General features: G+C 34.6%; 1 protein-coding gene across 1 annotated transcript in view; it reads right to left on the bottom strand.

Moving 5' to 3' along the window:
• NEGR1 (neuronal growth regulator 1) overlaps positions 1 to 15,048 on the bottom strand; it is an 856,835-nt gene that overhangs the window by 613,584 nt on the left and 228,203 nt on the right. The window lies entirely within an intron of this gene.

Raw genomic sequence — 15,048 nt, 5'->3', positions numbered from 1 at the left:
AGTAATTACTCAAATAACAAATTAAAGAGCTGAGCTATTTAAAGGCTTTCATATTCACTGGAGATCAATAAACATTAAAGTGAAAGAAAAAAACGTTTAATGAACCAACAAAATAACATAGTAGGAGAATTAGGGACTAGTTAATGTCATTATATTTTATTATATTCTCCTACGAAATTATGTCATGCTCTCTTGGTACACTGTATTGTTTAAACAAAAGAATAATCACATTCACAGACAAAGACAGTGAACTAAGTGGGTCGCTTACAACTCGTACCTTCATCATATTAGTAATAACTTTTAAAAGCACTATCATGTTTCAAAAATATAAGCTTTTATTACCCAGCTCTAGTATAAAAGTTTCTAATTCTCTTTAATTCATAGAAGCACCCTTGTTAAAATTTGGAATATAATATTTGACTTACACAGGTCATTCCTCATGTAAAGCCATCTGGCTACATGACTTTTTACTGAAGAACGTACCAGAAATTATTTGAGAAAAAATTCTACCTACTAAAAGTTTTAACCACCCTCATATTTTTATCTCCGTCTCAAATAAGGATTAAAATATCTGTATGTATTATGTATCATCTCATGTTTCTTAGTTGAAGCATCTCATTTTTATAGGAAATTCACCCTGTTAAAACTTCTGATGAGCTATAAAATAAAATAAATAAAAGTTGATGGTAAGTGGTGTCACAAAAACATCACAACATTTTCAACCATAAACTACATGCCTGAGGAAAAATTATGTATCCACTGGTCCATTTTAATAGGCAATGCAAACAAAATGCTTTTCTGCCAAGCTCTTAATGAGCAAATTTCCAAATAATTTTCCTCAGGTTGTTATGAACTCCACATAAAGATGAAAATGCCTTTTACAGAATGTTTGCACAGCCACGTTATACTTAATCGAGGCTATCACTATATTCAGCTCTTTATTTACTGTCAAAGGAAAGATTCAATCACTGCCATAAAATGTAAGAATGCTTCAAGTTCCCTGAACCTGACAATTGCTTTACAACCTTTCTTTTCACAAAACTTGACAGCTATGAGCTTACCTCTTTAAAAAGACAATATACATTGATGTATTAGAATGGTAAATTCGGATTTCTGAGCATAATATGCACATTAGCATAATATAATTGGTTCTGCCTTTAGGGTAGCCAATCAGATTGTGCAAAGGCACCTATTCATAGAGCTCTTGAAATGATTTGCCACTTGGGAGTTATAGTGAAACAATCCAATTTCACTTTTCTACAAATGAATTATGATTCAAAAATCAAGAAAGCCTATTAAACTTTTAAGAAACATTTTCCAGTCTAGTCTAGACACCAAAATATAGCTCGTAAAACATATTGCTAAATTTTTATATCTCATATAGTACAACTTTCACATTGACCCCACCAGGAAGAAAGAGCCAGAAGCTGCTCAAATTCTATGTATTTATTACATTTTAAACATAAGAAGGATTTGATAGATAGTAAACTTTATACTAGACCAAAATCATCTCACAACATTCTTACCGCATTGGACATAAAGTGTTTCCAAAATGCCTTTTGGCTATACCACACTTAAAGTTAAAATGGGTATTTTAACTAGCTTATCACTATCCTATTATGGTTTTTAAAGCCCCTATTAAGTAATAAAATATACTGATTGACTCAATAAACATCTAGAGAACAGCTTTCAAGTTTTCAGCCAGTATGCTAATTCCTGGGAATCAAAAGTTAAAATACCATCCAAACTGTTTCAGCTCATGATCAATTTCAAACCCATCAGTGAGTAGCCCCAAGAGAGAAAAGGTAACTGAAGAAGCCCAGGGTTAAATGAAGAAAATAAAACAAAGTTTTAATTTCTAGATCTGCCAGAATTTGATTTTCTGATGCAGCATTTAAATGCATCGCGGATGTTAACTTTTGCCTTTCTTTGGCCTTTCTGCCAAAAACTAAGTTTCAATTCTGGAGAAAAGAGCCCCACTTTCCAGAAGTGACATATTAAAGCAGATGGTTCAATGGATCAAATAAAGCCTTATCTCTGCTCTACTGTGAAGTTTCTCACTGTGACTGATTTACTAGTAAGAATTGAAAAATGGGGGGAAGAGATGAGAATATGGAATTTGGATGGCTGATTTAAGATGTCATTTTTCCAGTTCTATTAAATGGATTATTAATGACAGACTACAACTAATACCTTTGTTTCTCCTCCCAATCTATTTATTTTCCTGAGGTTTTAGGGTTCTCTGAAAAATATAAAAAAAGGAGTAAGACCAGTTGCCAGACAACTTGAATATTGAAATTAAAACATCACCATATATAAGAATTTTTATCAACTATTCTTTTTTGATGTTTTTAATATATTAGAATTTTGCAGTCACAAAAATGCACATATTATTGAATTGTAGGCTTGAGCACCCATCTACTAAAGTAGAACAGTTTCCAATTAAATTCTTTAAGCAAACAAACTAAAAACAATTTCTCTGTATTTCTTCTGATCCCTCACCTCTCAATTCAATCTTCAAACCACAGTTATCTGGCTTCTGCTGACTTCTGCCTCCCCTGAAATTGCCCAGAAATGGTCATCAACTGCAAAACTGAAAATACCCTAAATAAAATGAATATTGTCTGTAACCCTCTTAATTTCATTGATTGTGCCTTCTGACATTGCTGACCCATTCCTCCCCAAAACCCTTTTTTCTCTTCACTATAGGAACTTGAAGAATTCCCAACCTCATTTCTTCTCCAGCAGTCCTCCATTTGCTTAGCTGCTTTCTATTTCTCTATTCAATCCTCAAATGGTCTTGCTCAACAGATATCAGTCATAGTCTTTATTTTTCTTCTCATTTTATGTGCACTTCTTAGATTCAAGTACCATTGGTCTAAAAGTTGTGTTCCTCACTTGCCAACTAGTTTTTTTATCATATTTCAATAAGGGTTTTATCAGATTTCAGCTGCCACAAATATGCTCGGGCCTTATGAGTCAACATCTCTAGTTCATATCTCTTAGTTTAGTATTAAATCCAACTATCTGTTAGATACTTGCTGTGCAAAGTGTGGTCCAAGGGCAGACATCATGGCCATCTCCCAGGCGCTTGTCAGAATTGCAGAATCTCAGGCACCACCCCAGTCCTACTGAACCAGAACCTGCATGTGAGGAGGACTCCCCAGTGATGTGTATGCACGTTATACTTTGAGAAGCATTGTACTAAAATTTTCTATCAACACATCATACTCATAAAACTTTCCCTCCAAAATATTCAGCATTTCTTTCCCTGCCCTGATTCCAACGCTGTTTCCAAAAGTTTCAGTTCTAATAACTGGCTCCACAAATCCATCGAGGTAATCAACCCAGTTACCCCAGAGACTTCTTCACCCTACACATCCAATCTTTCAAATCCTATTTAATCCAAAGCCTAAACAGTCCTCACTTTCTCCCTCTTTTTACCACAGCCCGGAAGTGGTCTGAGCCTTCATCCTCTGTTACCTCAGCTATCTCCTGCTTTGAAATTGACTCTGTCATCCTTGTTCTAATCTGTCTTTCACACTAGTTTGGAATTTTGTGTCAAAAGCATGAATTTTATTTATACTCCTCTGATTGAAGATTTTCACACAATCTTTCTATTTTCACATAGGCACAAATAGAATCCACACGAAAGTATTTGAACGATCAGGGCATCTGATAAATGACTGTATAATAAAAAATGTGTGTAATAAAGACAAATAACCCCCCATCTCCTGGCACCTACCCACTTCTGACCACTTTACCCACAAAGTGCAGTTTTCTGAGCACATCACCCTGGGTTTGAAGCCTTAAGTCATTTATGTCACTGCCTTTGAAAGCATCAATACTTTTATGTAGAATGCCTTCTCCCCAGCCTTTTAAATCATTAGTATACTATACCTATTCAGAGTCTGCTCAAATACTTTTGTCTGTGTCAATTATTCTGACCTTCTCCAAATAAACTTTATCACTTCCTCCTATCTGTATCCCTTTGTAGTATACATATATCTTTATTATAGCCATTTGAAAATTGCAAGAATTTCAATGTTTATTTTCCTTATTAAATCGTGAGGTCTTTGAAGGCAAGAACCATGTTTTATACTCCAAACTTGGGATCTGATGATAATAAAATATTTAATACATGAATGACATAAAATAAAAAGTGCAAAAATTGAATGTTTATAAAAATGAAAATTTAAGAATATTAAACAGCATGAATAACTCTAAATTGTTCAAGGACAAAGAAAATTGAGTCAAGTAAGTGGTTAAAAAAGACAGTAGATCAGCCAATTGTTTAGACTGATATGTAAAGACTGATTCCATAAAAATAATTTGAAAGTATAGAAAATAAACTAGTTTAAAATAAAATGGAACAATATAAGAAAGATATTTATTTAGAGAAAAGGAATAAAAGGGAAATAACTTTAGTATTCTTTTGTATGATGATGAAGATGCCCTAAGAACCCCGAAACACCAGTTCAAAAGAATCTATTCATGTCAATGTTCATAGCAGCACAGTTTACAATAGCCAAGTGTTGGAAGCAGCCTAAGTGTCTATCAGTAAATGAGTGGATCAAAAAACTACAGTACATTTACACAGTAGAATACTATGCAGCAGAAAGAAAGAAAGAGCTCCTACCCTTTCCAATAGCATGCATGGAACTGGAGAGAATTATGCGAAGTGAAATGAGCCAGGTGGTGAAAGACAAATACCATATGATCTCACCTATAAGTGCAACCTAATCAACAAAACAAACAACAAGCAAAATATAACCAGAGACTATGAAATAAAGAACAGACAGTAACCAGAGGGAAGAGGGATAGATAACAGGGGATAATAGGAGAAGGGCCATCAAGGAACATTTATAAAGGACTCATGGATGAAGCCCAAGGGGGTAGGTTTGAGGGAGGGAGGCGGAGATGGGTAGGGTGGTGTAGTGTGGTGGGGTGACAATGGAGACAACTGTACTTGAACAACAATAAAAAATAAATAAATAAAAATCGTCACTTATTTTCTAACAATTTTCTTTTAAAGATACAAGAAAACGTGAGTAAGGGGAATGGCTAGTTAGCCCCTGAAATGGCTGTATGAAGTGGCGCTTTGGATCATTAAGTCTGTGTCACTCATAGAATGGATTATTACCAGTCTATCAAGCATCGTGTGCCTATAACAGAGTCATTTTGCTGTGTTTATTGACAAGCAATGCTATTTCTTATGGAATGTTAAGCACATATCATTGAAAAGTATAAGCTTTTAAGTAAAAAACAGGTGCCAAGTTTTAAAAAATCAAAGTTTATATTCTGTGCTTCAAGGTTATATGCAACAAAATGGAAGAGAAAGCATTTGAATAGCATGGAATAATTTTAAGGATGACAGCATATTTCAAGAGATCCTCAATAAGAGGCAGAAAATTATGTTTATGCATGATTAATTAAGGGAATAATGCCATCTAAAAGATACATAAGTCAGACAGTCAAAATATAGTAACAATATTCAGTAGTATACCTTATCTAATTTGGTAATTGAAGTAGATTTATATATAACAAGTATGTGAATATAATAGAATTATACTTATACTGAAAAAATGGAAACCTGCTATAAAAGTTGTTACTGATTTTTCTCCTTCCCACAAATTCTAAGTTTTAAAAAATGTTATAAAGAAGCTGCAGTGTGGAGAAACACTAATAGCTTTGGAAACAGATAGTGGAAAATATAAAGCCAGTCCTCATATAACTGCAGAAATGCCAAGTCCACATTGTTAAAACTCATTGGCATTAGTGAAAGTCTACATTGAAAAGTTCTTGTATGCAAGGTCACAACTAGGGATATCACAGGCAGTAGTCTATGGGGAGGCATATTTAAGAATGAACACCATACACTGTACTTAGTGCACAAGAGCCTCACTAGAGGAAATGTGATTTTGTCATTTAAAAGGTAAAACAGTAAATGATCTATGGTTCTTTACTTAAGGCATAATAAAGCAATCCTATCAATAATAAAAAATAAAGCAATTTGGGCTCTTCTCAAATGTGATCGCTACATGATAAATACAAAAAATATTTCCTTTTCAAAAGATAAAATTATATATCTATACTATATCTATATCTATATCTATCTATCTATCTATCTATCTATCTCTCTATATATACACACACGGACACACACACAATTGAAACCACATGGGAACATTAACTAAAACAAATGAAGTTAGAGTAATTGACATTTTCGAGTGTTGGGGGTTAATACCTCATACCCCTGGATGACAGAAATATTTGAATGCTCACAAGACTCATAGACACAATGGCTGAAGACTCTACATACTTTCCTGGGAAAGAGGACAATGAACTTAGACACAGGATGAAAAACAAATGAAGAAAAGAAACTTATTAATAGCACCTCTGAATCAATCATGTCTTGTGTCCTGGTTTTTAAAATTGAGTCCTAAATTTTTCTATTATATGTGGTATTTTTGTTGTTGTTGCTTTAATGGAGACTTGGAGTTGGACTATTTATCCTATTTATCATAGGACTATTTATCCTATGAACTATGAAGATAACCTGTCCTTTGAGAAGGGGGTAGGGAATGGGGAACAGCAGCCTGAGGTACTTGAGAAGTGCATCCTTCCTGGGTCATAAGCCCCAGCTTGCATCAGATTGCCACAGTGATTGAAAGACCCACCATAAGACCCACCACTTGACTGAAAAGAGTAGTTTTAAAATTATGTTTCATAAAATTCAGTTTCACCTCCGTGAAGCTACTTGAACAGCCACTGGCGACGGGGAAGAGGCGGTCATGAGAGAAATCTGACTCCAAAAGTCAGGGAGGCCAAGCAGGCAGTTCTCGCTATGCTCAGCTCTGCTCTATTCAGGAACTATACTCCATTTGTAATTGGATCGGATATTAAAATTCAGTTTAAGCTTTTACTTGAAAATAAATTTCCTGCCTTAAACGTTATCATCAGAATTATCTCCTTAAAATTAATCCTCTAAAATGGCAAGTCAGGGGGAAAGAAAAATACATTTCTATTGTCACTAGCTTTATAGTTACTGAGTAGCAAAATGGGAAAAACTTAAATATAAGCGTATAGCAAAGTAGTGCCAAATTTTATAGATGGGTAGAGGCTGAAAATGTCTTATATAAAATCCTTCCATTTTCAGGTGAGAATGTTGAGGTCCAGGGAGATTTGGGGATTGCACTAGGACCCAGGAGTCAGAAGCCCCACAGGCCCCAGGAACGAACCAGCAAAGGGCAGGCATGGTCTGACGGGAGGGGGGCTGCAGCCCAACATGAGAATATTTTTAGGATGAATCGCATCATAACATCTTATGATCTCTTCCACTGGGAGCATTCAAGAAGAGGAAGGAGAACATTGTTTATGGGGTTATCTGCCATGTGATAAACGCTTCGTGTGCATTTTAAAAAAGTCAATCCCCATAGCCGAAAGAGATAAAAGTTATTTTCTCTGATTACAAAGATAAGAAAACAGATTTGGATTGAGGAAGTAACTTAGCCAAACTCACAGAGCACAAAAGTAACAGGGCTGGAAAACAAACTGACTGATTGTCTGACTTCAGAACACTTGTTCATCTACATTAAGCAGTATCCTGCATGCAGAAGACTACTTGTTTCTCAAATAGGTTTTTTAACGGATACAAGAATTTTAAGATAGCTCAGTTTGATGACATTAAATTGTGAACATCTAGGTTCTGTGGGTATGGGTAAATTTGGAACAAGCCATCGTAAAAATGTTAAATAATCGAGATGCAACTGGAGAAGAATAGAAGTTGGGGAACAGAGTGGGGACAAAGAACTTAACACGCAGAATAAGGACTGGAGAGGGAAACTGAGAGGGACATTTTCCAGCTTCAAAATTACACTTGATCTATCCTTGCTTACAATTTCTCTCGCCTTGCAATGGCAGAGAGAAAGCCTCTGATAAAAGACTTTAGGTAGAATCTTCAACTTTTATGTATTCTGCCCAGCATTAATGAGCCATGTCTACACTATAACATAGGAGTTCTAAAATTGGACACTGAGACTCACGATCATAGCTGACTTTCATCAGTTTCTTTCACTTTATGCACATTCATAATGGACAGGCCATTCACACACACACAAAATATTTTCCAAAATGTTGTTATTCACACAGCCATGTTTTACATTTGCATATTTTATTTTTTAAAAAATCATCTTGCTTATTTAATGTTCATCTTTATTAAATAAGTTTTAGTAAATAGAGGCACCAACTATGAAATCTAACATTAACTGGAATCATTTCCTACCTGCGTGGCCTTGGGCAATTTATTTAACCACTCTCAGCCTCAATTTTGTCATTTAAAGAATGAATGAATGGCCCTGGCTGGTGTAGCTCAGTGGATTGAGTGTGGGCCTGCGAACCACACGATTGCGGTTCGATTCCCAGTCAGGGCACATGCCTGGGTTGCAGGCCAGTTCCCAGCAGGGGACACATGAGAGGCAACCATACATTGATATTTCTCTCCCTCTCTCCTTCCTTTCCCCTCTAAAGATAAATAAATAAATAAGTCTTAAAAAAAAGAATGAATGAATGAATGAATGAATAAATAAATAAATAAATGTCTTATAGCTTTGTTACAAGGATTAGAAACTTTAATAACTCATGTATTTAGGATAGAACCTGGCCTGTAATAATTGTTATATGTGTTAGATAGCATTATTAATAAAAAAGATATTCTTAAAAATATATCAGAGCTTCCTAAAATAAAAAATACAGTACAAAAATTCAACCGTTATCACATACAACATGGAAATTGTACTGCAGTGCAGTAGATAAATTTAAATATAAAGAAAAGAGCATTAGGAAGGCAAAGATTTAAACTTCAGGTTTTGCCACTATTATAAATTAACATATTTACTTAAGCAAATGTGACATCTATTAATATATGTATGGAATATGCCTAGCATGATAAAAGGGACTGCACTATTTCAGCAATCACATATTTTATTGAAGAGCCTTGGGGCTATTTTAATATTCAAATCAGTTGAATATTTAGCAGTAATAATGTAAGATTAATATTTGTACAGGCACTTGCTCTTTAATGGCAAACATCACAGTCAAGCTATTAGACTGCAACAAGGAAAGACTTTTTTTAAAGCACTGTCAGAAGGGAGGCTTTTATGGGTGAGAATTTTATTCTGACACTACATATATATTTCCATAAGTGTTGCCACTTCTTAAAGTAGGTAGCATTTATCATCAAAGTTAATAGTATTTCACTTTAAGTAAATTCATACACCAGAAATTTTAACCCCATTGACATAGGCAATCATCTTATGATTATTTGTCTAACTTTAATCATTTAACTAATTTTTAAGAAATTCACCAAATTTTTGAGACATCTAATTGGGTTTATGAACAAAACAGCTTTTTAGAACCTGGATTTTTGTATTCTGTTAATATTTGCCCTGTGTACCTTGCGTAGTAAAAGTACAGATCTACATGATTTCCTTTTTATATATGCATTAATAATATCAATACAACATTCCAGACAGTGATTTTCTGAAGAATTATCACATGTCCCCAAAGAGGACAAAGTCACTAGAACTCACGCTTTAAAATATCCCCTAATATATGCAATAATGACCAGAAAACAGTGGCCTGTCATGATCTATTGCCTAAGTTTTACACTTTTACTCTGAACAAGAAATGCAACAAAACGCTGTGTTTTTGTAATGGAATGCAAACTTCAACTCCTGTGTGTGTTTCAGGATGGTGGAACAACCCTGAGCAATATTATTTTCTTGTTTCCATTCTTAAAATAAAAATAACACCACAACCAAATAGCAGAAGCACCCTTGAACACATGCAGAAAGATACAAGGATTTTGTTGGTTTTTCACATAAAATTAGCTACTAAGTACACTTATTTGACAACATTTGGCCAGTTAACAATACATAATGGTACTAGCCCAAAGCACACAGGTGTGTTACTTCCTTTAGTACTGTTTTATTTCTTTAACCCTTGCAAAACGCCAGAAGGCATTCCATCATGCACGCAGGTGTGATCACCCACTGTGCAGAATATATTGTATCTCCTTTTAGATGAGCAGGAGAGGAAAGGGCAGGGTGTTCTTGATAGGGGACTCAAAAGTTGGGGAATTTTAGTTTAAGGAAAATAGTCATAAGCCTAGTGAGTAATGCATATGCTAAAGCTTTTGTTTCGGAAATTACAGATAAGGCCCACCCTGGCTCTTGGGAGAAACTGCCAACCTCCTGGGGCACTGCTAAAGATCACTGCCTGTAGAGAAGCGGAGGCATCAGGGCCTTTGTGTTCCCAGGGAGACAAAGAAGACCACTCACTCCTGGGAATAGGTAACTGCCCAGGACAAGAATGCTGCAGTTTCTTTCACCTAATTCTCCCTGAATTTCAAAAAAACCCTTACTGCACCTTGTTTATTCCCTGTTATAAAAACATTGGCCTGAAAAAAAATTAAGATGGTTTGTTTTAGGGTACAAACCCACCATCTTATCAGATCTCCAACCATCTGAAAAAGCCCCCATAAAGATTCAATCTCTGTCTCTGCTTATTGGGTTTGTCAAGGGACAGGCAGCATGGGCTCAGGTGTCTTTTCTGGTTTCATTCTGAGTATACTTCCTGGCTCACCACTAATTAACTTTTTTGGTCTATTTAAAAAAAAAATACAACCTGTGCATATCACGGTTTCTCTCTTCTGTGAAAACTATTTCTCTCCCTTCTCATCCACAAAACCTTATTTTGTGTTATGTTCTATTCAATGTCATAGAATCTCAGCTACATAGAGTAGGTATGGAATGTTTTTTGTTTATAAGGAACTGGAATATTGGTGGACAATTGCTGCTCCCTTCCTGAATCAAAAGGCCTCCTAACAGGCAGGGAAAGCAAGTTACCTCCTCTAGTCCTTACGCAGAGTGGCAGTAATAAGTCATAGAGATGATGATAGTTTACAAATGATCTTCACAACATTACCAGGACCGAAACTTGCATCTCCCCCAATCTTGCTGGACTAAGTATCATTTCACTTTGTTTACAGATATAGATAGAGCTCAGGACGTTTGAATATTTTGCATAAATTAATACAGCTGATAAATCATGAAGTTCAGATTCCAAAGCCTACTGTTTAGAATTTATGCCTCCAGTTGTTTTTGTACAGATGTGGATGAGAGAGGCAGGGGTGTCATGGTACTGTGGGGCAAGGTACTGTGGGGCTACCCAGAAAGAAAATAGGTAAAGATTTGAAGCATTTTATGAAAATGAAAATCATTACCATAAACTGACAAGGTCTGTGAGTCAGATCCTGTGCTTGGCACGTTATTATTTAGTTAAATTGCCACTAAAGCCCTGTATAAGCTTACTTTTGTTATGGCCCCAACTTTACACATAAGAAAACAGAAATGAAAAAGTTCACGTAATGTGAGAGCTCATATGGTCTTTGAGTAGAACTAGAATAATTTCACATTTTCCCATCTCTCAGGAGAGTTCTTCCCATGGCCCTACTCACTGTTTTAATGGTGTTTAATGGCTTCACCCCTTACAGTTGGGAAAATTGGGGAATAACTGTAAATGTGAGGAATTACATCATAGTTGAAATTGACTAAGGTGCATTATTTGAAAGTGGTTCTCTGAAATGCTGTAAATGTTTGATTCTTTCAGATTTCATGTCAACAACTCACTAATTCTAAAACGGCACTCTGATTGACTATAAGTACGTTTTAGAGAGTCATGATGTAATGCTGTTAGAACTGTTCACAGCAATCTATATTCCTAGCTTATTACTTACACAATATATTCTATACAAATTAATTATTCATATAGAAATTAATTTGGTATTGAAATCTACAGAAAGTGTAAAGCATTGCCATATAAGAATTTAATATTTCTGGATGTCACAAATGTTTATTGGTTCTGTGTTTTCCCAGGCTCCGGTAGATAAAAATATACACATCTATAGATTCACAATTAACAGCTGTATTAAGGTGCACAGGGTAGTTTCAAGGGTGGGAGATGGGGATGTGTGAGGTGGGGGGCTGAGATGGGGTGGAAGTGGATGTGAATGTACTTGACAACAATAAAAATAAATAAGTAAGTAAGTAAATAAATAAATAAAGTACACAGATGGAAAATTAAATACTTATATTCATTTAAAATTGTGCTGGATTATAATATTACATTAGATGTTCAAAAGGAAAAAATTCTAAACTGTATCTCTTGACTCTAAAGCATGGTACAAGAACATGAAAATTAAGAATAGTGTATCTGATAAAATATTGCTATGAATAATGTCTGATATTTTGCTGCCTGTGTTTTCTTCTACCATTTTTATGATCTCAAGTCTAACGTTTAAGTTTTTAATCCATTTTGAATTTATTCTTGTGTGTAGGGTAAGAAGGTGGTATAGCTTCATTTTACTGAATGCATCTTTTCAATTTCCCTAACACCATTTATTGAATAATAACAATAGTTTATCAGATATAGCTCCCCAGGCAAGAGGAACAAAAAAAATAAACAAATGGGACTACATCAAACTAAAATGTTTTTTTTGCAAAGCAAAGGAAAACATCAACAAAATAAAAAGACAGTACACAGAATGGAAGAACATATTCACTGATATATCAGATGAGGGGTTAATAGCCAAAATTTATAAAGAAACTATAAAACTTAACACCAAAAAACCAAACAACCCAATTAAAACATGGGTAAAGGACCTGAACAGACAATGCTCCAAAGAGGACATACAGATGGCTAATAGACGTATGAAAAGAGGCTCAATGTAACTAATCATCAGAGAAGTGCAAATTAAAACCACAATGAGATACAATGTTATACTTTTCAGAATGGCCGTCATCAAAAAATCAAAAACAACAAGTGCTGGGGTGGATGTGGAGAAAGGGGAACCCTTTCTGTTGGTGGGAAAGTAGCCTGGCGCAGCCACTGGCAAAGCAGTATGGAGATACCTCAAAAAACTAAAAAAAAGATCTGTCTTTTGACCCAAGATTCCACTTCTGGGAATATATCCGGAGGAACCTAAAACACTAATTCAAAAGAACATTAGCACCTCTATGTTCATTGCAGCATTATTTACAAGTGCTACGGTATGGAAGCAGCCCAAGTGTCCATCAGTAAGTAAATGGATAACACAACTATGGAGCATTCACACAATTTACATCTGTAAAAAAGAAGAAATTTTTACCCTTGGTGACAGCATGGATGGATCTGGACAACAATAAGCTAAGTGAAATAAGTCAGTCAGAGAAAGATAAATACCATATAATCTCACTCATATGTGGAATCTAATGAATAAAATGGTCAGACAAGCAAAATAGAGGCGGATTAATAGATAGAGAGCTGGATGACAGCTAAGGGGTAAGGGTAGGAGTAGAGGGACTGAGTAAAAAGGAGAAAGGACTCATGGACGTGGACAACAGTGTAACGATTACGGTGGGGACGGGGTATAAGAATACTAAATAGTTATGGAAAATACATTAATTTTTTAAAGGGATATAAATAGGCTGTTTAACTTCAATAACAAATGACAGCTAATTTTCTCTTTGTTTTTTATAAAGGAGGACATAATTACATGTATATTAATTTACAGTATATAGCAACATACTAGAGGAAAACAATAAACAAGAGCTTTCAAAATGGATGATGTAAATCTTCTAATTTTTTACCTACTAGGAAAATTGCCCCTTTTTCAGACACACATTAGGTCTATTTGATAGAACATGAGGGTGCTTGGACTTTAGGTCCTTGCCCCTGACAACAGCCTGACACTTCAATATCTATCTCTGTTGCAAATGAATTTTTACTGGAATATATATAAATATATTTATAGTTTATATATATAAACTTCTGATATGTTAAACATAAAATAATCCAGGAAACATTGAGACTGACTTTAGAATAACAGATCTTACCAAGATATAAGGCTAGATATTTAATTAAAAATTGTTTATGATCATATTTGGAGAAAAATAACAGCTATGTTTTATTGAGCATTTACTATATTCCTGGTACTACTAATGATTTACTTTATAATGACTTCATTGAATCCTTACAACATGATAAAGTCAATATTGTTGTTATTCCTACTTCACCATGAAAAAAGCATGATTTTACTCAAGTCACATGTCTAAGTGATAGAGCCAAAAAATAAACCTCAATAATTGGATGTCAGAGTCAGGGTTCTTTTGACCCTTTGTTAAGCAACCAAGTTGTAGAAGTTCTTTGGAAAGCATTCACTTTTCAAACTTCGAACTTCAACTACAATTGCCATGGTTATAATTGGTCATTTTCAACTACCTTTATTAACACACAGAAAAGCATAGTTTTACATTTAAAAATCAAGCTATAAATCTGTTTAAAGACTGATTTAATTTGGGCAACAGCATACATCTGAACATATTTTCATCATGTGCAGCACAGATATGAATTAATTTTATATAATACTACAGAATATAGAAACATATAATACAACTCTATTAATAAGTCTACTTCCAGGATGTCATATTTTTCAGGTCATTTATTTTTAATGGCTCCCTGAACCACCTATAATTAATAAAATCCCATTTTTTGGTGTTTATGATTACCAGGCAAAGTTGCTGCCACCTATTGGTAGTATTCCCTTAATTAAGAAAGAGCTGAAAGTTCCTTTGGCTAAGCATCATTTCTAGCATTAGTAATTCTTAGCCATGTTCTAAGTAACATCCTCACAGTATGAAACTAGCAAAGGTGTCACATAACTAGTAAGAAGTATAGTAAGGTTTGAAAGGTTTAATGTACGAATTGAATCTAACTAAAGCTGTTAACCACTGTACTACAGTGACTTCCTCGTTGACAAATATTTCAATAAATCTGTTAGTTACATCTACAGTATTGAATGTTCTACAGTGATAAATAAAAATGAGCTAGACTGGCAAGTCTAGTTACTGGCAAGAATAAATACCTATGAAATAGTGTTTAAAAATAAAAATAAGTTGCAAAACATTATATACATCAATGATTACATTTATTTCTATAATAAATTATAAA

The sequence above is a fragment of the Sturnira hondurensis genome, unplaced genomic scaffold (genome assembly GCF_014824575.4).
Source record: "Sturnira hondurensis isolate 20B ecotype Veracruz unplaced genomic scaffold, ASM1482457v3 Scaffold0000648, whole genome shotgun sequence".
NCBI lineage: Eukaryota > Metazoa > Chordata > Mammalia > Chiroptera > Phyllostomidae > Sturnira > Sturnira hondurensis.
The sequence above is the reverse complement of the archived record's forward strand: the minus strand, read 5'-3'. Positions and strand labels throughout refer to the sequence as shown.